The sequence below is a fragment of the Macaca mulatta genome, chromosome 20, assembly GCF_049350105.2.
Source record: "Macaca mulatta isolate MMU2019108-1 chromosome 20, T2T-MMU8v2.0, whole genome shotgun sequence".
NCBI lineage: Eukaryota > Metazoa > Chordata > Mammalia > Primates > Cercopithecidae > Macaca > Macaca mulatta.
Window position 1 is genome coordinate 84,854,578 of NC_133425.1, and position 25,126 is coordinate 84,879,703.

The window sequence follows — 25,126 nt, forward strand, 5'->3', positions numbered from 1 at the left end:
CCACACGGCTCACGCACCGGGAAGGCCACAATAATGAACAAAATGCAGAGGAGGGTCAACCCACAAATGGCAAGAAAGTTTCGGTACTGGGAAATAAAAACGTACGCAGGTAAGGGGACGGGGTACAACCTTATAAGGGGGATAATGAAACTCAGGCGACCTCCGGGAAGATTGCAACTCCACAGTACTCAACCAAAGAGGAACTGGGGGAGTGACTTGCGTGCTGGGAGATAAGCTACTTGCTGTGACTGCTGTGGGTGTGCCTGCCTACCAGGCACCCGATCTTGCAAGACTGCCATTAAAAATCTTGTTTCCTGGCCGGGCACAGTGGCTCACGCCTGTAATCCCAGCACTCCGGGAGGCTGAGGCAGGCGGATCACGAGGTTGGGAGTTCGAGACCAGCCTGACCAACATGGAGAAACCCCGTCTCTACTAAAAATACAAAATTAGCCAGGCATGGTGGTGCATGCCTGTAATCCCAGCTACTAGGGAGGCTGAGGCAGGAGAATCGTTTGAACCCAGGAGGTGGAGGTTGCGGTGAGCCGAGATTACGCCATTGCACTCCAGTCTACGTGACAAGAGCAAAACTCTGTCTTTAAAAAAAAAAAAAAAAAGAAAAGAAAAAGAAGAAAGTCTTGCTTCCGCTGTTCTGTGTGTCTCCAAGTCCATTCTTTGGGTTTGGACGGGTGAATGTGTGTTTCTCACAATGGGTAGACAGATACTAAGCTGCCGTCCACCCACACCATGCAGACCACTCAGCAGCAAACAGAGCAAACATTACACTGAGCAAAAGGCCAGTCGAAAAGGTCACAATTCTACGATTCCATGTATATGACATTCTTATGACAAATTCTTTAAATGGAGGACAAATTAGAGGTTCCCAGGGGTTAGGGACCAGGGTGGGGAGATGGGCTGGAAGGGCAAATGTGGCTAGAAAAGGGCAAAGGGCAGATCCTCGCGGTTGTGGAACTGTTCAGTACAGCAACACGGCAGGGACGGGAGCCCTCGGGGCAAACCTGCACAGAACTCCGATCAATCAATCCGTCTCTCTCACACACACGTACAGGTAAACCTCAGGCAACCTGAGTTAAGACTGGTCAGCGATACCGTGTCCACATCCTGGCTGTGACGTTCTATTAAGGGCACAGTTCTCCAATGTGTTACCACTGGAAGAGAGGAGGAGACTGGCCAAAGTGTACAAGGGGCTCTCAAGGATTTCTTACAACTGTAAGTGAAGACACAAATTATTTTTTAAAAAGCTCAAATTATTTAAAAAAAAAAAAAAGTCCAAAAAGGAAAGAGTCCAATATTGATAATTTCATATGGCTTTATCTACTATCAACTCACTTTATCCTGACAATGATCCCACGGAGTAGGTATCATTATTATCTCCCCTTTGCAGATGAGAAAATTGAGGCCCCAGGGGTGTGAGAAATTTAGTCAAGGTCACATTGACTAAATGTGGGGCCAAGACTTGAAACCAGGCTGGCTCCAGAGCCCACACTCTTCACCACGATCAGTCTTGAAACTGGAAATGTAAAAACCATGAATATGCACCTGCTATTATTATGGCTTAAAAATCTCCATACAATGTAACTCTAGAGGACTTAAAACGGAACACTAAAGACCTACGATCCAGCCGCATCTCATTTTAGTTCTCAGTCAAAAAAACGACACAACCAATTGGATTCCACTCCCACAATGGTGCCAGGAGCCCCCAATGCCAAGGCCGGCTGGTGTGGACAGGCCACCTATCACTCTGATCAGGCGAGTCTCCTAACCTTGGCCTTCTTCCAGTGAACACACCCGCCCCGTTCGTGTTTTTGGGCTGAGGGCGGAGAAGGTGCAGTTATTTGTTTCCTGTTTTTGGTGTTTCTTAAGGGTGGGGTGCTACTTGTTTGTTTTCTCTGATCTAAAGTGAAAGAGAAGGCTCGAGGGAGTAAAGGCAACTAAGCAAACTTCAGAACTGAGGTGAGCATGGGGAGGAGCTGGAAGGAAAACCAGGCTTCCTTCTTCAATGCAAATGTTTCTTTTTACTACAGGAAAAAATGAAACAGGAAACAAAATCAATGTTCCTAAACAGTTCTCTTTATACCATTTAGCAGAAGAAGGTGCAAAGTGGATGAATGCAGAATGAGAACGAGAAGAAATGATTTCACACAACCGTTCTTCCCTTTCCACAACGCCTGCCCTGATAGGAATCAAACTCCTTTGCTGAAGAACAAAAGCCAACTATGGAAGGCAGGAGAACCTTCAGTCCTCAGAGAAGGCATCCAACTCCTGCCAGAACCTTCCCTTCCTCACCAGATCCAGCGGAATGGCAAAAACAATTTGTGTTTGAAAGTAAACAGACACACAGCTATAATGAAAAAAAAAAAGGAAGCTGTAGATCAGAAACTGGGAAATACCTTAAAATTAGGAGGACAAAGGCATGAAATCAAACCAGAGAAAGTGACGCAAAAGCCAACAGGGAGAAGAGTCCCAATAACACAGCAGGAGAAGCTGCAGGAAGGACAGACAACACAGGACTGTGCAATACCTGCCTCCCTCCCACAGGAGGCTCCACAGGCCCCCAGCCAGCGCCGGCCGAGTTCACAAGCTCCCTGAGCAACAAACGCCAACTCCCTGCTTGGCTTCACTAAAACAAGCCTTGAAAGGGAACGAGAAGCTCTGATGGTCACTTAAACATCACACACACACACAAATCTGAAATCCTGACCAACAAAGACATAAGACCAACCTTTCAGAAAGCGTAAATCAGGCACACAGATGACCAATTTACTTCTAGCTCTTAGTAAACCCACAGAATTCCAATCAGCACCACACTCTCATGGCAAAACTCAAAAGAAACCATGAATATATTGTGATCTACTTGTCTCTGGAGCTCACTGCTGGCCTCACCATTTTATGATCAGTGTCATGGACACTGCGAAACAGAGAAGATGGAGAAATCTGGGAAGCAGCCGTTTCATTCAGTGTGAAGCTCCTACTCAACAATCACTTAGTTATGTGGGACCTCTCCCAACACTCACTGTCTGTTTCATAAAATGAATAACCCAAGTGGCAGCGGACGTCAGGACACCTGTCACCAGCCTGTCTTTTGCTAAGCAGGAACCTCAGAATCAGATACAACTCCATGAAGAACCATCTCTTGGTACGCAACCAGGTCTTCAATCAGTCAATCAACTCAGCAGAGGTGCATGATACAAGATCAATATACAAAAGTCAGCCGTATCATCATCATACACAAGCAATGAACAATCTGAAAAAATGAAGGAAACATTTCCATTTAAAACAGCATCAAAAAGAATATTTAGCAACAAATTTAACCAAAGATGTGTAAAACTTGCACCCTGTAACCACAAAACACTGTTGAAAGAAACTGAAGACCTACATAAGTGGGGGGAAAATCCCACATTCATGGATCAAAAGACATAGTATCTTTACAACGGCAACACTCCCAAGGTGGCCTAAGGATTCGGTGCAGGGACTATCAGATTTCCAACTCCGTTTTCAAAATTGATCCAAAAATCTATATGGAACTGTAAACCTCTTACATACTACAACTTACAGAACCATACAAGTTTTTCTTAAAACTTTTTTGAGAGTAGAAAAGACATAATTGAAATGTCTAGGGGCTGGGGTGGTGGCTCACGCCTGTAGGCACAGCACTTTAGGAGGCCAAGGCGGGAGGATCACTTGAGGTCAGGAGTTTGAGACCAGCCTGGCCAACGTGGCGAAACCCCATCTCTACAATAAATACAAAAAAATTAGCTCGTTGTGGTGGCGCACACCTGTAATCCCAGCTACTCGGGAGGCTGAGGCAGAAGAACTGCTTGAACCCAGGAGGCAGAGGTTACCGTGAGCTGAGATCATGCCACTGCACTCCAGCCTGGGAGACAGAGTGTGCCTCCAAAAAAAAAAAGTCTAGTAATCATATGATACCAGATTTTTCTAAAATGATTATTTTTACTTTGAAGTATTAAGGGGGGGGAATAAAACAAGGGCACTGATTTGACTTTTTTTTTAAAACCTCTTTAGTTTGAAAGGTCTAAAATTCTTCAATATCGGCCACGTGCAGTGGCTCATGCCTCTAATCCCAGCACTTTGGGAGGCCAAAGCAGATGTATCACCTGAGGTCAGGAGTCTGAGACCAGCCTGGCCAACATGGTGAAATCCCATTTCTAATAAAAATACAAAAATTAGCCGAGTGTGGTGGTGGGCGCCTGTAATCCCAGCTACTCGGGAGGCTGATGGGAGAATCACTTGAACCCAGGAGGCAGAGGTTGCAGTGAGCCAAGATCGTGCCACTGCACTACAGCCTGGGCAGCAGAGTAAGACTCCATCTCAAAAAAATAGATTAATTAATTAAAATAAAATTCTTTGGCCAGGCACAGTGGCTCACGACTGTAATCCTAGCACTTCGGGAAGCCGAAGCGGGCGGATCACAAGGTCAGGAGAGCAAGACCATCCTGGCTAACACAGTGAAACCCCGTCTCTACTAAAAATACAAAAAATTTAGCCAGGCGTGGCGGTGTGCGCCTGTAATCCCAGTTGCTGGGGAAGCTGAGGCAGGAGAATGGTGTGAACCCGGGAGGCGGAGCTTGCAGTGAGCAGAGACTGTACCACTGCACTCCAGCCTGGGTGACAGAGCAAGACCCCATCTCTAAATAAATAAATAAATAAACTTCTTCAATAACAAACACAACATTCTTCCCTTTAAAAATACACCACTGTCATAGGCCGGTCATGGTGGCTCACACCTGTAATCCCAGCACTTTGGGAGGCCGAGGTGGGTGGATCACAAAGTCAGGAGTTCGAGACCAGCCTGGCCAACATAGTGAAACCCCGTCTCTACTAAAAATACAAAAATTAGCCAGGTGTGGCGGCGGGCACCTGTAATCCCAGCTACTCTGGAGGCTGAGGCAGGAGAATCACTTGAACCCAGGAGGCAGAGGTTGCAGTGAGCCAAGATCGTGCCACTGCACTACAGCCTGGGCGACAGAGCAAGACTCCACCTCAAAAAAATAAAATAAAATAAAAATACACCACTGTCCCTGAATGTGTAGTGTTCTTTTGATTTAGAATATGAGCCCACAATGATTTGTACAGCTCAACGTCTGAGATGCAACGAACAGAATGTAAATGGGGGTTGGGGGAGGGAAGGGACTACACAGCTCCCGAGAGAACAGCGACATCCCTGAAGCGTGGGATTCTCACTCTCATGCTCAGACATTCTAGTACACAGCAGGTGCGCTGTCCTTTAATAAGGACAAAAGTCAACAAATGCCCCTTGGATGAATGGCGGACTGGCACGCATTCCACACTGCAGGCTCTGTCCCCGCCCAGCTAGACTTGTCCACCATCTTGAAACACTACTTTTCCATTTTATTAACGCAACCTGATGGCCGGCCACTGTAACAAAAGAAACATCACCAAAATGATTCTATTTCTTCCTTAAGACAGAACGGAGTCTGCTCCTTACATATGACCTTACACAGTTTCTTTCTGAGAGTCATCATGTTCATCAGCCCTGCCTGTGCTCTCCTCTTGCCACTGTGCTTCCTCCTATGTCACAAAGGAAGCCCCTGTAAGCCTTGGAAGTGGGTGTGCAGGTGGAGAAACAGAAATGGCCACTCCGGGCTCAACCTATCCATCCCAGCCTCCTCCTAAGACCAAGGCGCCGCTGACTCAACCCTGCTTCCGGACGCCAGGGTTTACATCTGCTCCTTCCTCCTGTTTGCATTCAGTGAAATCCTCTCCTCTCCCAGAAGTTTCCACACAAAACCTGCCTCTTTGTTTATTAAGAATTGTTTACAGAACTCTCAAGCAGCAAAGGCAAAGTACAGAAGATAAATACGAGCCAGCTGGCCGGTGCGTGCGACTGGACGAACATCTTTACCCACGTCTGCACCAGCTCCGCGCTGTTCGGCGACACGGCCCGTGTCTGGAAGAGTCCTGGCAGGCCGCACGGGCTGAAGAGAGAGCCAGCTGCTGAGGGGCTGCCCCTACCATCACCACCGCTGGCCACACCACGGTGATCACACACCCACGCACGCCCACTCTGTGCTCTCCACACATCGCCTCATTCAACCCCCACGACAGCCCTGGAGAGATGCCACCTCCATGTTTCTTGCGAGAAACACAGAACATAACTGGCACTCATCTAACATGGTCTGGCAGTGGCGCTGAACCTACAAATCACTCTCTCTTCCCAGGCTTCCGCTCCACCATTCCCAGTTTCTCTTGTAAACTTTGTTTCCATTTTGTTTCACTTGCTAGATCTCCTTCCTCCACCTCCTCCCTCAATGTCTTCAGCCACTGCCTGGGCACTCTCACCTGCCTCTGGCTTTAACAACCTGCTGCTGAATCCCAGCTCTGCCAATGAGAGCTGAACCCACTGAATCCACTGCACCAATGTCCAACCAGAGACGCTGTCAATCAGAGACAATGTTCCCACAGAGCTCAGCTCTCCTCACACAGGCTGTGCACATACAGAGCCCTCACCCCACTCCTTCCTGTATCCCCCGCCCTGCTGCCGGGCACCGCTCTCTAACTAGCCTCCAAGCCAGAAACCAGCTGCCGCCTCCTCCCCATGAAAAGCCCACTTACAAATCCTGTCCATTCCAGCTCCTGCCCATCACTGTCACCCCTCCCTACGGCCACCGCCCTGATTTCTAGTTCAAGAGTGTCTCAGTATTTCTTTACCTACATCATCATAACAACTCACTTATCTCCACCTCCAGCCACACACACCATCAACTTATTCCCCACAGTGCTAAGGCGAGAATCTGCCACATCTGATTCACTTCTTACTGACACCTCAGGCTGGTGTGCACAAGTCACTGGGCTAACAGGCAATATATTCATGTTGTACATCGTGATGCAGTACACACACACACGCGCACACACACACGCACGCACACGCACACACACACACGCACAGACACACACACGAACACGCATCACGCACACGCGCGCACACACACACACACACAGAGACACACACACACACGCGTGCACACACACACACACACACCCCTGGAAAATAAAAGCTTCACAGGACAAAAGCTCCCAGCCCTACATGGGACACACTCCAGTGTTTCTCCAGGCTGGCAGCCGCTATTTGCAACCTCAGGACCCATCGCCGTGGCAGCCGCCTCCCAGAGTCCGTGGCATGAACTGTGTTGAGTGCCACCATCTGGCTGCCTCCCCAGCCTCTGAGCAACAGCAAACGCCTTCCAGTTTAGGAGGGTCCCTCTCCGTCTTCCTAGAAAGCCCTTTTCCACTGTGTCCACCTGGCAAACGCCTATTCATTCTTCAAAGCCAAGCTCAGGTCTTGACTTTCTTCCTGATACTTCTCAATATTCTTCAAATTCTCTAGAGTGACACGTATGGTTTCTATATTTTTATACTATGTCACCACCATACCCGAAACCTCACCAATCACACACTCACCCCCATTCACACTCTATCACAGTATGGTCTGAGCCCAGGAGTTCAAGACCAGCCTGGGCAACACGATGGGACCCATCCCTACAAAAAACAAAAAAATCAGGCATGGTGGTACATGGCCATGTGTTCAGCTACTCAGGAGGGTCACTTGAGCCTGTGGGGTCCAGGCAAGGAGCTTGATCACGGCCCCACACTCCAGCCGTGGGTGATGGAGTGAGACCCTATGTCACACACACACAAAATATATGGACACACATTATAATGTGACACAAAACATGACACACACAATTCATTATGTAGAAGCACTGCCATAAGAAAACAGCTGTCCTTGGCCTCTGAGCATTCTACCCTTTTGATCCATTCAGCTTAATTCTTTGGAACAGATGGACGTTCACCATAAGATCGAGCTTATGGACAAGAGTAATTTAGAAATGAAAAAGGAAGACGGCAAGGAGACCTCCCCTTCAAGAGAGTTTCATGACAAGGCCCAGCTGAGCGGCCATGACTGGCTGGATCCTTCGGCCCTAACATATGGAATGCTCCAGGCTCTTTCAGTCTGCTAACCTACAAGTCAATTAGTCCATTTCTAGAAGAAAGTGTCCATTTTCTCCTCTGCAGACTTTCTACTTCCTGACAGCACAGGAACCCAACAGTACGCCCAGTTCAGACTCCTTTTTCTTTCCACTTCGCTGCCACCGACAGGTTTTCAAACATACCATTCAGAACAGAAACACGGCGTTGGCCACCAGTCCCAGCTCCAGCAACACTAAAAGGCCTCTCCTGAAAGGAGCCGCATGAGTGCAAGAAAGAAGGAACGGGCTTGGACGCGAGGGCTGGGCACGCCACCTTCACGAGAGTGAGAGAGAAGGAACGGGCTTGGATGCCAGGGCTGGGCACGCCACCTTCTCCAGCCCCAGAGTTCCAGTGTGGAGAGAAGAGGGCTGCTCTCTGCTTCAGAATCCAAGAACTCCTGAGAAAACAGCTACGTCAACATCTGATATTAGTAACATTTGATGGTTTGACCACAGTATGAAGGGGAGGGGCACACGGACAGGACACTGGCCTCTAAATACAGAAGTTTCCAGCTCCCAGCTGGTTACTCTGAGAAGATGCGCCCAGTGTGTCACTACGGAGAAGCGGGGATGCCCAACTACCCTGCCTGGCCCGCACCACCCACTAGAAATAAACAACAGGCCCCAAATGCAAACAGGACCAAGAGAAGGGCCACATGGCAGCTGCACCCCAGTGCCTCCAAGACGCCACTCACCCACGGTGTGCCCTACACATACTCACCTCAAGACACTATGGATTCTATGTGTCTGGGGGTGAAGGCTGCAATTTTTTAAATGTTTTCCAAGTAAATCTAATTTTAAAAATCACTGATCTAGCCCTTCCTCACCCAAACTCCCAATCATACAGTTGTAGAAATAATGACCATAAAGCAATTCTTCTCTAACTTGAGAATTCTTATACCCTTCTTCTCCACCTAAGTCGGAAAGACCCAGTCTGATAAAGAAAGCCATAAAAATAGTCCAGAAAAGCTGCTGCAGCCAGGAGGAGCAACACCACGCAGTCCTGTGTCTCACCGCTGCCCAGGCCACCTGAGCCCCACCAGTCCCGGTGAGGCTGCAGAAGCACACGACTGGCTTCTCATCAGCAGAAGGAAAGCGGGCCTGACAGTCCGTGCCTATAAATTCCACAACAGATGTCTTCTGGGATCCAAAATCTGCTCTTATTAAACAGTGGCATGTGGGGTGGGCACAGACTCACACAGGCACACCACACACAGGAGGTCTCAGGACTCTAGCCAAGGTCTTCTAGATTCTAGTGGCCTCATGTTTGATGAGCATCTAATAACTAAGACAGGAAAGCACTGGATGGAGACGCAGGGAGCACCCTGGGCGTCTGGGGCAGCCTTGCCCTGAGGAAGTTATGCTCTAACTGGTGAGACTGCACCAAGGCACAAGAATACCTGCGACAACCTAAAGTGCCCATGCGGACGGCTGGGAGAAGCAGGGTGCAGGCCCATGTGCAAACACTCACCTGCCAGAAACCCAAGACCAACCAATATACCCACAGCCACCAGCTCTTCACACACACATGTGCTTTTGGTCTGTCCTCCCGGGAGCCCAAGACCAACTGACACCCCCACAGCCACCAGCTCTTCATGAGGTGAAGGCAGCTGGGCTTCTGGGTCGGGGGGGACTTGGAGAACTTTTCTGTCTAGCTAAAGGTTTGTAAACACACCAACCAGCACTCTCTATCTAGCTAAAAGTTTATAAACATACCAATCAGCGCTCTGTAAAACGGACCAATCAGCAGGACGTGGGCGGGGCCAAATAAGGGAATAAAAGCTGGCCACTTGAGCCATCGGTGGCAACCAGCTCGGGTCCCCTTCCACGCTGTGGAAGCTTTGTTCCTTCGCTCTTCACAATAAATCTTGCTGCTGCTCACTCTTCGGGTCCACACTACCTTTATGAGCTGTAACACTCACTGTGAAGGTCTGCGGCTTCACTCCTGAAGTTAGCGAGACCACGAACCCACGAGAAGGAAGAAACTCCAGACACATCTGAACATCTGAAGGAACAAACTCCAGACACACCATCTTTAAGAACTTTAACACTCACTGCGAGGGTCCGCGGCTTCATTCTTGAAGTCAACGAGACCAAGAACCCAGCGGAAGGAACCAATTCCGGACACATTCACACACAGATGTGCTTTCATTCTGTCCTGCCGGGAGCCCAAGACCAACTGACTGTCCACTCAAGGAACAGACCAACTGACACACCCACAGTCACCAGCTCTTCACACACATGTGCTTTCGGTCTGTCCACTCAAGGAATAGGAAGCCTTTTTCACTTCAACTTCCGCATTCAGTTCAACGTGCTGGTGCCGCCCATCACCTCTGAATCACTGCACGTTTCCAGGACAGCCAGTTGTGTCCCAGAGCTGTGCTGAGCGCGCCCACCAGCCCGGCAGGTGCCGCTGAGAGCAGAGGGTTCTGAGCTGTGCGGGACACGCGTGGTGCCGCTGAGGGCAGAGGGTTCTGAGCTGTGCGGGACACGCGTGGTGCCGCTGAGGGCAGAGGGTTCTGAGCTGTGCGGGACACGCGTGGTGCCGCTGAGGGCAGAGGGTTCTGAGCTGTGCGGGACACGCGTGGTGCCGCTGAGGGCAGAGGGTTCTGAGCTGCGCGGGACACGCGTGGTGCCGCTGAGGGCAGAGGGTTCTGAGCTGCGCGGGACACGCGTGGTGCCGCTGAGGGCAGAGGGTTCTGAGCTGCGCGGGACACGCGTGGTGCCGCTGAGGGCAGAGGGTTCTGAGCTGCGCGGGACACGCGTGGTGCCGCTGAGGGCAGAGGGTTCTGAGCTGCGCGGGACACGCGTGGTGCCGCTGAGGGCAGAGGGTTCTGAGCTGCGCGGGACACGCGTGGTGCCGCTGAGGGCAGCGGGTTCTGAGCTGCGCGGGACACGCGTGGTGCCGCTGAGGGCAGCGGGTTCTGAGCTGCGCGGGACACGCGTGGTGCCGCTGAGGGCAGAGGGTTCTGAGCTGCGCGGGACACGCGTGGTGCCGCTGAGGGCAGAGGGTTCTGAGCTGCGCGGGACACGCGTGGTGCCGCTGAGGGCAGAGGGTTCTGAGCTGCGCGGGACACGCGTGGTGCCGCTGAGGGCAGAGGGTTCTGAGCTGCGCGGGACACGCGTGGTGCCGCTGAGGGCAGAGGGTTCTGAGCTGCGCGGGACACGCGTGGTGCCGCTGAGGGCAGAGGGTTCTGAGCTGCGCGGGACACGCGTGGTGCCGCTGAGGGCAGAGGGTTCTGAGCTGCGCGGGACACGCGTGGTGCCGCTGAGGGCAGAGGGTTCTGAGCTGCGCGGGACACGCGTGGTGCCGCTGAGGGCAGAGGGTTCTGAGCTGCGCGGGACACGCGTGGTGCCGCTGAGGGCAGAGGGTTCTGAGCTGTGCGGGACACGCGTGGTGCCGCTGAGGGCAGAGGGTTCTGAGCTGTGCGGGACACGCGTGGTGCCGCTGAGAGCAGAGGGTTCTGCAGGGTCACACATTCTTCCAACAATCTGACTGCAGGCCCCCCAGCAAAAGGAAAGATTCCCCATTTGGGAAAGTGGACTAAAATTTTCTTCTATTAAAACATGATAATTCAGCCGGGCACAGTGGCTCATGCCTGTAATCCCAGCACTTTAGGGGGCCAAGGCAGGTGGATCACCTGAGGTCAGGAGTTTGAGACTGGCCTGGCCAACTCGGTGAAACCTCTCTGTACTAACAATACAAACATGAGCTGGGGATGATGGTTCACTCCTGTAGTCCCAGCTACTCGGGAGGCTGAGGCACGAGAATTGCTTGAACCCAGAAGGTGGAGGTTACAGTGAGCCGAGATCGTGTCACTGCACTCCAGCCTGAGCAACAGAGTGAGACTCAGTCTCAAAAAAAAAAAAAAGATAATCCAAGTTTCTCCTGACAGATGACACTCATCAACAAGAAATTCAAGCAGAAAAGACCACTGTCTCTAACAGCAAGAATTATACAAGCGCCTCAAGCGACGTCTGCCTTGGGTGTCGGGACAGAGCAAACAGGACGGCTGTTCGCAGGAGCAGGACTGAAGCAGGCAGAAAGGGAAGATGCAGGGGCATCGGCCGTCAGAGCTCTTCTTCCCAGAATAACTATTCCTCTGAGCTGCTCCTTCAGATACAAAATAAAAAGTAACTCTTAACACTGACAAGTCAATGGAGGATGATACTTGCAAAAACCAAAAAAGTTTTACTATATTTCCGTTCTAATAAAATTATTATAATCACCTGAGGTAAATGTGAGGGAATTAATAACTAGACAATTGTCAGAGGTCATTTAAGGTTAAATGTTTTGTGTTTTGCTCTTAAATAAACTTACCTACTTTCTTAAGCTAATTGAATAAAATTTAATATACATTTATCAACCATATCTTTTAAAAACAGAGAACACTAGGAAACTCGAAGCAGTTTCCTTTAAACAAAAGATGGTCACAGTTGATGAATTTAGAGCACTTGTCCCCAATCTCCTAAAAAGCGACATACGAGGAAGGAGTTGTCACAGAAGAGAACGACGACACACACCCGAACGGCCTCAGCCTGTGTGCGACCATTTTCACACCAGGGAGAGGAGTGGAGCCAGACTCCTCGAGAACAGACCCATCGCTGAAAATGCAGCACACACCTTCTAACCTAAAACAGAGAAGAAAGGAATGTCCACTTACGAAGAGGGGCAACAGTGGACTCTCAATCCAGGAACCAAGCACAATGCTATGTAGCCCGTGACAGAGAATTTTTTTTTGAGACGGAGTCTCTCTCTGTCGCCCAGGCTGGAGTGCTGTGGCCGGATCTCAGCTCACTGCAAGCTCCGCCTCCCGGGTTCCCGCCATTCTCCTGCCTCAGCCTCCCGAGTAGCTGGGACTCCAGGCGCCCGCCAACTCGCCCGGCTAGTTTTTTGTATTTTTTAGTAGAGACGGGGTTTCACCGTGTTAGCCAGGATGGTCTCGATCTCCTGACCTCGTGATCCGCCCGTCTCGGCCTCCCAAAGTGCTGGGATTACAGGCTTGAGCCACCGCGCCCGGCCGAGAATTTTTTTTAAAGCCACCAAAAAATACCAAGAAGTGAAAGACTGTATTGTTTGCCTCAACATCGATTTTCTTCACTCTCATGTTCCCAAACCAGTGCGGCAAACAGGCTGGTTCCTCCCGCCTCCCACTGACTCCTCCACTCCCCTGTTTCCTCTCCTCTCTCCTCATTCACCTCTTCTCCTGTCTGCTCTTCGGTGCCTCCCACTCTCTCACCGAGCAACCCCTCCCTCCCCAGCACGCCACCATCTCCCCTGAGCAAACAGTCCTCCAGAGACAGTCCTCCAGAGCTCTCTCCAACCTGACACCTCTCCCAAGAGCCCACTCCCCAGATGTCCAGGGGGTTTATGAAAGCTGTGGACTCAAGACTAGAGACGCTGTCCCTCAGACCAGCTCTCTCTGGCTCTTCCTGTACGGTAGGGAGGCTGTGCTGCCCTGGCCACTCTCATTTCTCTCTGGCCTCTGCACCTCCCATGCATCCACTCCACCGTGCCTCTCCACTGCTCCTAATGCCACTCCCAGCTCCAGCAACCCACCCTCCAGTGCGCCTCGACGCCGTGCCCAGTTCAGTCTCCTATGGGTCAGTGCAGGGGAGTGCATGATGCAAACTAGGCCCAGGGGCTGTGGAGTCAGGCAGCCATGGTTAAAATCATTCCTAGTTTCCTCATCTGTAGAAAAATTCCGGGATACAAAATACGAGATGAATATACACAAATCCATTATATTTCTAGAAACCAACACCAGGCAGAGTCCACCATGAAGGCAGGTGGCAGTGTCCCAAGGAAAGCCCACTGGCCAGCAAGGCAACACAAGCTCGGACACAGCATGGGCACTGGAGATGGGTCCACGAACCGCGTGCACAGCCCAGGAGGCTGGGACAACTGGTGTCTACATGAAGACTAGGAACAGCCGGCTTCTTATCTCACACCATACACAAAAATCAATTTAGGATATATTAAAGGTGTAAATGCAAAGGGCAAAAGTACAAAATGTGCAGAAGGCATAGGAAGCTATCTTTATGGCCTTGGGATAGGAAATATTTTTTTCTTTTTCTTTTTTTTTTTTGGAGACAGAGTCTCACTCTGTCACCCAGCTGGAGTGCAGTGGTGTGATCTCAGCTCACTGTAGCCTCCGCCTCCTGGGTTCAAGCAGTTCTCCTGTCTCACCCTCCCGAGTAGCTGGGACTACTGGCATGTGCTACCATGTCCAGCTAATTTGTGTGTGTGTGTGTGTGTGTGTGTGTGTGTGTGTGTGTGTGTGTATTTTTAGTAGATACAGCATTTCACTATGTTGGCCAGGCTGGTCTTGAACCCCTGACTTCAGGTGATCCACCCACCTGGGCCTCCCAAAGTGCTGGGATTACTGGCATGAGCCACCATGTCCATCCAAGAAAATTTTCTAAAATAAGACATAATGAGTCATGATCCACAGTTTGGAAGGCATTGTCCCCAAGAACCAAGCACAGTCCCTTCGAAGCTAAAGTATTCAAATCTCAAGTCATCAAATGTTACTGCATGTAGGAGGCCGAGGTGGGAAGATTGCTTGATCCCAGGAGTTCAAGGCCAATCTGGGCAACATAGTGAGACCTCATCTCTATAAAAAATTTTAAAATAAACCAGCCAGGTGCGGGGGTGCATCCCTGTGATCCCAGCTACTAGAGAGGCTGAGATGGGAGACGGCTTGAGTCAAGGAGTTCATGATCACACCACTGCATTCCAGCCTGAACGACAGAGCAAGACCCTGAATCAAACAAACAAACAAATTTAACCTTTCTCTTAAGAAAAACAAAACCAGGCTGGGCGCGGTGGCTCAAGCCTGTAATCCCAGCACTTTGGGAGGCCGAGACGGGCGGATCACGAGGTCGGGAGATCGAGACCATCCTGGCTAACATGGTGAAACCCCGTCTCTACTAAAAAATACAAAAAACTAGCCGGGCGAGGTGGCGGGCGCCTGTAGTCCCAGCTACTGGGGAGGCTGAGGCAGGAGAACGGCGTAAACCCGGGAGGCGGGGCTTGCAGTGAGCTGAGATCCGGCCACTGCACTCCAGCCTGGGCGGCAGAGCAAGACTCCATCTCAAAAAAAAAAAAAAAAAACCAAACCAAACAAAAAAGAACTGTATTCTTCCATTTATACTGAAGGTAGAGATCACAACGGGAAACACTCCATGCAGCACACTGTTCAAACACACGTGCATGCACAGTCCCAGTGAGCGTCTTCTTTCCTACCTGCAGCACAGGTTCAAGTAAGTCCCACTGTTTTCAGTAAACTTTTTTGGAAAATGCTGTTTTCCAGTATAGACAACTAAATCCTAAGCACAAATATATAGGACCTCTGAATATATAAAAATTTAAAAGCAGACAACACTAAATTAATGATTTTACTTCTATGGAGATAAAATCAAATGTTCCTTGACTTGCCATGGGGTTACCTCCCAATAAACCCAGGGTAAAGTGAAAAATCCTAAGTCGAACCATCGTTACATCAGGGACTATCTGTATACACATTTAGTCAAAGTTCTCCATGTCAAACAGTGATCCAGGGACAACGGTGAGAAATCCACCTAAAATGCAATGTGATGTTTAGGATGAAGCTGAAACACCACAGCGCCTCAGCAATCGATGTTGCGAACACAACCACACAATCAGCAAAGAAAAGCTTGTTCTATTCTTCATCTACACCACTCACACACAACGCCAAAGGGGTTCTCAACACAGCTCTGCACACCTCAGAACTCTGTAGAATGTTTTCATTCCCAATGATCACCAACAGAGCCAGTTGTAAGCTCAACTCTAACACTACCCACAGTGCAGCTGACCTAGACTGACAGGCAGCCTCCAGAGAAGTAAAGGACTCCAGCTCTATTGCACACACCCACAGCAGGAGGCCTGTGTCTCTCACAGGTGTGGGGGCCGAGCCACAGCCCACTACCTTAACTCCCTGAACTGTGACCTGGCTCTCATGAGGAATCTGACAAAGAATCAGAGACTCAGAGGAAATCACAGCCTTTCAGGACTGAGGTCTAAAACACAGAACCTCCAACCCAGTGCTCACCATCTCACGCAACCATCTCCCTGCCTCCTCCTACTTCTCTAGTCTTCAAGGGGACAATGGCAGTTCACATCAGGAGGCTTCCTCTTAAAGAATTCAGTGTGCTGTGATTAAAAATGAACATTTTATCAATATATTCATGTAAAATGTACATAATCCCTGGGGAGGAGGGATAAATAACAGTGGAACTAGGAAAAGCAGACCAGCAGAAAATGTCTAGGGCCAGTGTGGTGGCTCACACCTGTAATCCCTGTAATCCCAGAACTCTGGAAGGCTGAGGTGGGAGGATCACTTGAGGCCAGAAGTTCCAGACCAGCCTGAGCAACATAGTGAAACCTCATCTTTGTAACAATAAAAACAGAATAAAAATATAGCTGCGCATGGTGGTATGCACTTATAGTCCCAGCTACTCAGGAGGCTGAGGTGGGAGAACTGCTTGAGACCAGGAGGTCAACACTGCAGTGAGCTGTGAGCACCAGGCTGTGAGTACCACTGCACTCCAGCCTGGATGACATGGCAAAACCCTGTCTCAAAAGCAGGGGGAGGAGAAGGGAAGAGGGAAAGGAAGAAAGCAAAAGAAAACATCAAGCACAAACTAAGGGCCCCAAAAAATCCAGCTCACAGCAACGTGGGCAGAGCCCTGGAGAAGCCAGAGGACACCCAGGCACCACCCAGCAAGGGGCTACAGAAAGGGGGCCACCTGCCTCCAAGCCTGCCAGGACACAAAATAAATCCATGTGGCATCAACAGGCACATCTGTGGCTCCGTGGCAATGCTTGAGTGTGCACGAATCCTGGTGTGGCTGTGTGTGTCACAGTCAAAACAGAAAGAGAGTGGGCATTGTGGTTTACAAAAAATAAGCTTCCTTGCGGCCAGGCACAGTGGCTCACACCTATAATCCCAGCACTTTGGGAGGCCGACGTGGGTGGATCACGAGGTCAGGAATCAAGACCATCCTGGCTAATACAGTGAAACCCTGTCTCTACTAAAAATACAAAAATTAGCCAGGCATGGTGGCGGGTGCCTGTTGTCCCGGCTACTCGGGAGGCTGAGGCAGGAGAATGGCATGAACCCGGGAGGCGGAGCTTGCAGTGAGCCGAGATCGTGCCACTGCACTCCAGCCCAGGGAACAGAGTGAGACTCCGTCTCAAAAAAAAAAAAAAAAAAAAAAAAAGTTTCCTTGCTATGCATGTGCTAAAAGCCTCTGGAGTAAAGTTCTAAAATATTTACATGAATTTTCATTCTGAAGAGGCTACAGAACTTCTCAACACAGGCTCTCTTACACAGACTCTATTACATAGATGTTTTTAAGATTTTGCACATCCAGTGTCAGAATATATTCCATCACCCAGCAACAAATGCAGTCAGGAAAAAACCTTCAGAAAAAGAATTATTAAAAAATATGCAAACCTGGCCAGGCGCAGTGGCTCACGCCTGTAATCCCAGCACTTTGGGAGGTCGAGGCAGGCGGATCATGAGGTTAGGAGATCGAGACCATCCTGACTAAGATGGTGAAATCCTGCCTCTACTAAAAATACAAAAAATTACCCGGTCATGGTGGCGGCGCCTGTAGTCCCAGCTACTCGGGAAGCTAAGGCAGGAGAATGGCGTGAACCTGGAAGGCGGAGTTTGCAGTGAGCCGAGATCGCACCATTGCACTCCAGTCTGGGCAACAGAGCGAGACTCTGCCTAAAAAAAAAAAAAAATCCGCAAACCTGATTCTTAAAAAATTAAACATACCCTGCATAACTGAACCATGGCCACAAGCAGGTATCTCTCTGTGATGACAAGGTGACAGTCAACTACGGCACTCACCAAAAAGGCGACTTCCCCCATCATCCATGCAAAGACCTTTCCCAAAGTCACCAGACCTCAGTTCAAACTCAAATCTGATCTAGAAATTAAAACTCCTTGCACTAAAAAGCAAAATCAAGGTTAGCTGTGACTAAGATCCAAGAAATAAACTTTTTAAAAAGTAATGCACATGAATTCATCAGCACAAAGAAGGTCTGTGCACAGTGAGCATATGGCACACAGATGCAGTGCACTGAGGGCCAAGGCAAAGGCCGCAGGGCTCAGAAGGAGGCTCAGCAGAGGGAGGACACCCCGGCTGCCGATGCAGCGTGCACCGGTGCCAGTGCTTTGGCGAACATGCCGGGTCATGTCAACGCTTTCCTCACCAAGGATTTCATTTCCATATTCTACACTCTAACTCTACACTCTCAAAACATAATCGGAAATAATGTTTTGAATATGATGGAGGGACGCAGTAGAGCTTCCCTAGAAAATGCTTTGGAATCTGTCTCAGAAATTACCTGTTTGTAGAGATCAAGACTCTTCCTCCATTTCGGCTTGAACTGGACCCTGAGTAAAGGCAATCCCACAAACACTCCTTTATGCACAGCTTCCCCCACACGCTGTTTGCCTCTGTTTCTCTCTCAATACCTCTAGATTTTAGGTCAAAACAAATCTATGTTTCCACCAGCTGGAAGGTATCATTCAGGAATGGTTTTATGCATCGAAGACTCATTTTCAGATGAAGCTGAAACTCCAGGGAGGAGGCCTGCATCCCACAAAGGCCAGGTGCTGACGCGGTTAGTCCTTTCCTCCCCATCACCCACCAGGAATGTTGCTGGACCCCAGACACTCACAGCAAGGTTCTGCTGTTTCTCCTGCTCCCCAGTGGCAGGAAGGTGTGTGCCCCATTCTCACTCCAACCCCATCATGGCCTGGCGAGCTTCCAGTGCTCCTGCCCCTTACAGCACAAGCCAGCCACCACTTCCCACAGGCCCTGACACTATCACTGAACAACTCACCACAGCACCCAGGCTCTGCCTCTTTCATTACAGACATAAGCAAGGATTTTTCCTCTAGCCAGGAAATTTTCCAAATGAAGTATTTCATTTTTTTTCTTCTTATTTTTTTGAGATAGAATCTCGCTCTGTCATCCAGACTGGGCTGCAGTGGTGCAATCCTGGCTCAGTGCGACCTCTGCCTCCCAAGCCCAAGCAATTCTCCTGCCTCAGCCCCCCGAGTAGCTTGGATTACAGGCATGTGTCACCACGCCCAGCTGATTTTTATATTTTCAGTAGAGACAGGGTTTCACCCTTACCTCAAGTGATCTGCACGCCTTAGCCTCCAAAGTGCTGGGATTACAGGTGCAAGCCACCGCACCCGGCCTCGAACGTGAAGCATTTCAAATCGAACTTGTTCACAGTCAAGGCAAGCACAGCATGCTCGCTTTGGCCAGCACACGTACTAAACATTCCAACAACACAGAGAAGATTAGCATAGCCCCTGTGCAATGATGACATGCAAATCTGTGAAGCATTCCGTACTTTAAAAACACACACACAAATTGGGACCTGCACTGCAAGGCATCAGACGCCTTCCAGTCAGTAAGAGACAAGAGATACAAAGGGTGCTCCCATTCCCACAGCAAGCACCACCCTGCACCCCAAGTGTCAGCACCACCCATGGGGAAGGATGCCAGACACACACCCACCAGCTGCCTGCCACACATGGAAAATTCTTTAGACAATACCCTCCGCACCCAGAAGGCCACCAGACCTGTTAAGCCTTTTCGACCAGTTTTGGCAAGCAAGACAAACGCAATTCTTAGGAGCAAGAACACCCCTTTTTCACATGTAAAGATACACAAGCTGGATGAATCGAATAGGGGTGAAAAGTGATGACCTATGACCAAGACGCATTAAGAAACAGATCTGTGGCCGGGTGCTCACGCCTGTAATCCCAGCACTTTGGGAGGCCGAGGCGGGCGGATCATGAGGTCAGGAGATCGAGACCATCCTGGCTAACACGGTGAAACCCCGTCTCTACTAAAAATACAAAAAATTAGTCGGGCGTGGTGGTGGGCGCCTGTAGTCCCAGCTACTCGGGAGGCTGAGGCAGGAGAATGGCGTGAACCTGGGAAGTGGAGTTTGTAGTGAGCCGAGGTCACGCTACTGCACTCCAGTCTGGGCGACAGAGCGAGACTCCATCTCAGAAAAAAAAGAAAGAAAGAAAAAAAAAGAAACAGATCTGCACAGGAAGGTGGAGCACGGCCCGCGAGTGCAGAGCAGGCCTGCTGGGAGGGCAGAGGCTTGTCTTGGAGGACAGTGCCAACAAAGCCTGTGCCAACCACAGCTGCCGGGCTGGGCCGGCGTCAACACCGAAGGGGAGGTGTGCGGAGACAAAGCGGCCTGTCAGGCTGGACAGGGAGGCAAAGACTCTGCAGACCAAGAACACAGTTTCCGTAGTATGTTGAAACTCACCAAGGCTGGGACAAAGTTAATGAAAAGTTCAAATCTGAAATAAGTAACAACTCACTTCGGTATTTTACAAAAAAGGTAGTTAAAATTTGTCTGTTCCTGCATAAAATACTAGTAAGACTCAAAACAGGTAGATAATGATATGCAAGTTTTAAAATTACAAGCAGAAGAAACAACACTCTGTATGCCCTTCCAGCTGGAAATGCAGCGAGCAGAAGACTGTCTCCGCGAGATCAAAGCTCCTGCCCAAAGCCCGCGGTAGCAGCGCGTCCTCCCTGAACTATAGCTCTGAACAGGCTGCCACTCACTGCAACTCCTTGCGCATGACAGACTTGCTGGGAAGAGCAAGTGAGTGCTAAACATTTTCTCTGGGCTCCAGAAAGTGCCAATGGTCTACTTTTGCGGGGGACGGGGGGTATTGGGGAGGGGCGGTTGTGCGGGGTAGGGTTCACCATCGGCGTTACCCTGGAGCTAGTCCAGCCCTGGACTTTGATTTCACCTGAAATCTAATCATCAAACTTTCCCCACTGTTTCTTCTCCAAAAGCAAGAAAAGAAAAGCTATCATGAGCGCCTTCAGGGTCTATCAGCATGCAAGACAATTTTTAGAAATCCTACTCCAGGCGTGGTGGCCGATGCCTGTAATCCCAGCACTTTGGGAAACAGGAAGGAGGATGGCTTGGGCCCATGAGTTCAAGGCCAGGCTGGGTAACATAGCCAGATCCCGTCTCTGTTATAAATAAATAAAATGTAAAACACAGAGGAATTCTACCAAATAAAGATCAACTATGATGCCACAACCAAGTAACCCTGCAGTGTGAGAAATGCATGAGGGGCTGAAGCTCAGGGAACCACCACCTAAAGAAAGAAGCAGAGACCTCAGAGGACATCACCACAGCAGCAGGCACGCTCCCACCCGGACAGTGGCACACTGCCACCCCCGCAGACTTACCACGCAGACCCATTCAGCATCTGCCCTGCACCACCCACCTGGAGGCTCACCACCAGGTCTGCTGGCCCCTTAGGTGAGGGTGCCCAGGCACTCACCAACTGAACTCCCCATCTCTCCACAGCAGGCCCAGCTCAGAGGAGGCAAATGTTAACGGCTGATTTCTTCCCAGAAAGCTAAGCCCTTATCCATGTGGCTGGTTTACAAAAGTAAAACACGCTGTTTGGATATGGCATTAACCAATGTATTAGCAAGTGAAGGGAAGTGAGCTGTTTTCTTTAACTAATATATATAGGTCCAACCCTAGTTCAACCACTGCTCAGCCGGTTCAAACCACTGGCTGAGCAAATTCAGCCTCTCTGAGGTTCACGTAAACTAAGAGGTCATCTCCTTGGGGCATAAGATGCTGCCCCTGAAGCAACATCACACCTCTCATGGACGTCACTATCATCCTCCACCCCAATCTGCAAACATACCTGGGACCAATGCCCCAGCCCCAATGACCCACAGAGGCTGGGGATGACCTGTCCTCCTCCAAATGCTCAGGCTACTCCAAAGCTGGAAACAAAGACAGCAATCATCACAAGCACAGGGACAATGCCCTACCTGACATCTGAATTCTTACTCTGATACCTCAACATTCCCTTCAAAAATCAGGAAATAACTATTTAAAAAAAAAAAAAAAACAGTTTTGAGGCTGGGCACTGTGGCTCACGTCTATAGTACCAGCACTTTGGGAGGCCCCTAAGGCGGGCGGATCACCTGAGGTCAGGAATTCGAGACCAGCCTGACCCACATAGAGAAACCCCATCTCTACTAAAAATACAAAATTAGCCAGGTATGGTGGTGCATGCCTGTAATCCCAGCTACTCGAGAGGCTGAGCCAGGAGAATCACTTGAACCCAAGAGGCAGACATTGTGGTGAGTGGAGATCGTGCCACTGCACTCCGGCCTGGGCAACAAGAGCGAAACTCCGTCTCAAAAAAAAAAGTTAAAAAAAAAAAAAAAGGACAGATTTGGTTTAAAAAAAAAAAAAAAAAAAAAAAAAAAAAAGCTTAGTATATGTTCCTGCCTAACAGAATATGATGCTTTGTTTTGTTCTTCAGATGGATCCACACTTAGAACCACTGTCTTTTCAAAAGAAAACCTGTTTAAAAAGGACTTCTAATTGCATTTCATGAAGGCAGTGGGTAGAAAATCCTTCATCAGTCCCTAACTGGGTGTGTTTTCAATGAATGAGCTACTGAGATGCAGAGTGTCGAGAACAAGAAAAAAAGCTTCTAATATGAAAACAGGTGAGGTTCTTCTAAAGCTTCTGTGGTATCTGCATCTAAACGGAGTTTCACACTAAGATGGCCAGGTGCAGTGGCTCACACCCATAATCCCAGCACTTTGGGAGGCCCAGACAGGCAGATTGCTTGAGCCCTGGAGTTCGAGACCAGCCTGGGCAACATGGCAAAAACTCATCTCTACAAAAAATACAACAATCATCCGGGTGAGGTGGCACGCATCTGTACTCCCAGCTAACAGGGAGGCTAAGGAGGAAAGATCATTTGAGCTCAGCAGGCAGAGCTGTGATCATGCGACTGCACTCCACGCCTGGGTGACAGAGCGAGACCTTGTCTCAAAAAAACACAAAAACAAAAATAAAAACCCCACAGACTCAATTTTGGCTGCCAGGCCATCGAGGGCTGTGAGGTAAAGCCCTGAGATCCTTGTGGCAGGACCCTGGGCACACAATGACAGTGGCACTGGCCACAGCCACGACCAGCAAGCAGCTCCCTGGCCAGTGAGCACCCAGCGGCCCTTCTCACACACAGCCTCCCACTCACCTCGAGCATCCGCTTCTCTCCTCCTCCACTCTGCACCACGTACCTCACGGGCCAGGGCCTGCTTAAAGCCTGAATGAAGCAAAGCTTGGAAAGGACCCAACACAACCTGCCACCCACTGAATGCCTGCCACCCTCCCCACCCTACAAAGACACTACATGAGAGCCACCGAGCACGTGCCTGCGTGACCCCCACACAAAGGGCACACTCATCGTTCCAACCACAAAGCTCATCGTCCAACACCAGTGGCCTCCTCATCTCCAGTGCATATTTGCAATCCGTAACTGCCAAAAGTTTAATCACTATTGCTGCCCTGTCTCCTACTACCCACTTCCTTGCCCTCATTAAACTCCTAAAGACAGTGGTCCCTAGATGCCTCCCTGTCTTCCCTATCCAGCGCCTTATCACAAACACCCCAACACCCTTGTCTCTGCATCAGATATTGCTGAACCTCAACAAGGGGGCCTGAGGTGCCAAGGAAACATCACATAGCATGATCTAGACTGTGGTAACCACAAAGCTGACACCCAAGTCAGAGGGTCCTCATGATCCCCATCCATGCAGCCACATCCCTGCTGTGGTCCACAATCCTACGAGTAAGAGAGTCCTCGTGATCCCCGTCCGTGCACCCACATCCCTGCTGTGGTCCACAATCCTACGACAATGCTCCACACTTGGCCTAGTGCTTTAAGTGTCCACACTCTACCTGTTCTCACTCCTCCTAAACAGCCACCTTTGGCCCTAAGAACACTGCATCCAGGCATGCAGGCCCTCAGCTTCCACAATTGCCAACTCAATACCTGCACCTTTTCTCTGGAGGAACCAGGATTCTTTCCGCCCGTGGCCAATCCTTCCAAAACTCCCATCCTTTCCTGTCTACCACGGGAGCCTTGCCACTCATCTCTACTGAGCTTTACTTCCTACAACATTTGCTACAAAATAACTTTTCTATTTTTTAAACACAGAATATCCTAACAGAGGCTGGATGCTGTGACTCATGCCTCTAATTCCAACACTTAGGGAGACCCAGGCAGGCGGATCACCTGAGGTCAGGAGTTCAAGACCAGCCTAGACAACATGGCAAAACCCCGTCTCTACTAAAAATACAAAAATTAGCCAGGCATGGTGGCAAGCAACTGTAGTCTCAGCTACTGGGGAGGCTGAGGCAGGAGAATTGCTTGAACCTGGGAGTTGGAGGTTGCAGTGAGCCGAGATCATGCCATTGCACGCCAGCCTAGACGACAGAGCAAGACTCCATCTCAAAAAAAAAAAAAAAAAAAAAAAAATCCTAATACATACCAACTAACACATACTACAAAAATTCCTCTGGAATTCACCTTCAGTTCCTTTCTATAATCCTCAGGGCCCCACAGATCTTTGTGCACCCCACCCTCCCTCCAACGGGTCCCAGCCACACTGCCTCCATCCTGGCCTCACCAACCAGCATTTGATTCTTTCCAGAACCAACCACTCTTCTGTGTATCTGGTCAACTCCTACCTCATCCTGCAGAACCCAAGTCAAGAGCCCTTTCCTCGGAAGGCAGGAGGAAGGCCACCGGGCTAAGGTGTCACATGTTCCTAGGGCCGCCACTATGCACTTACATGGCATTTCCCCCCAATGTATCAAGTCATCTATCCGATGATTCCATCCGTTTTGCTGCTTTAAAAAAAAAAAAAGGTGCCTGTGGTCCCAGCTACTTGGGAGGCTGAGGCAGGAGAATGACTTAAACCCAGGAGACGGAGCTTGCAGTGAGCCGAAATGGCACCACTGCACTCCAGCCTGGGCAACAGAGCGAGACTCCGTCTCAAAAAAAAAAAAAAAAACTACCAAACGCTGCCTCGCCCTCCAGACAGCTGCCTCCTGCGTGAGCCTCTGCTTTGCTTGTCTGAGGGCAGGTGTGGAGTGCGTGGAGCAGGACAGGCACTCCTCAGCTCGCAGGTGAGCAGAGCCACATCTGTTCATCACCCCTCCTTGGTCC

General features: G+C 49.9%; 1 protein-coding gene and 1 non-coding gene across 33 annotated transcripts in view; one reads left to right on the forward strand and one right to left on the reverse strand.

The window, feature by feature from the left end:
• Positions 1-25,126, reverse strand: part of ANKRD11 (ankyrin repeat domain containing 11) — a 235,407-nt gene that overhangs the window by 163,263 nt on the left and 47,018 nt on the right. The window contains exons 2-3 of one of the 32 annotated variants that reach the window (XM_077986782.1): positions 5,907-5,975; positions 5,722-5,723 (exon numbers count right to left, since the gene is read on the reverse strand). The exons of the other annotated variants lie outside the window; for them this stretch is intronic. The gene's annotated coding sequence lies outside the window, so the exon portion shown is untranslated. The remainder of the gene's footprint in view (positions 1-5,721; positions 5,724-5,906; positions 5,976-25,126) is intronic. 32 annotated transcript variants of the gene reach the window in all.
• Positions 19,335-19,441, forward strand: LOC114674563 (U6 spliceosomal RNA). Its single transcript, XR_003725708.1, has one exon. It is a non-coding gene; the product is annotated as a U6 spliceosomal RNA (small nuclear RNA).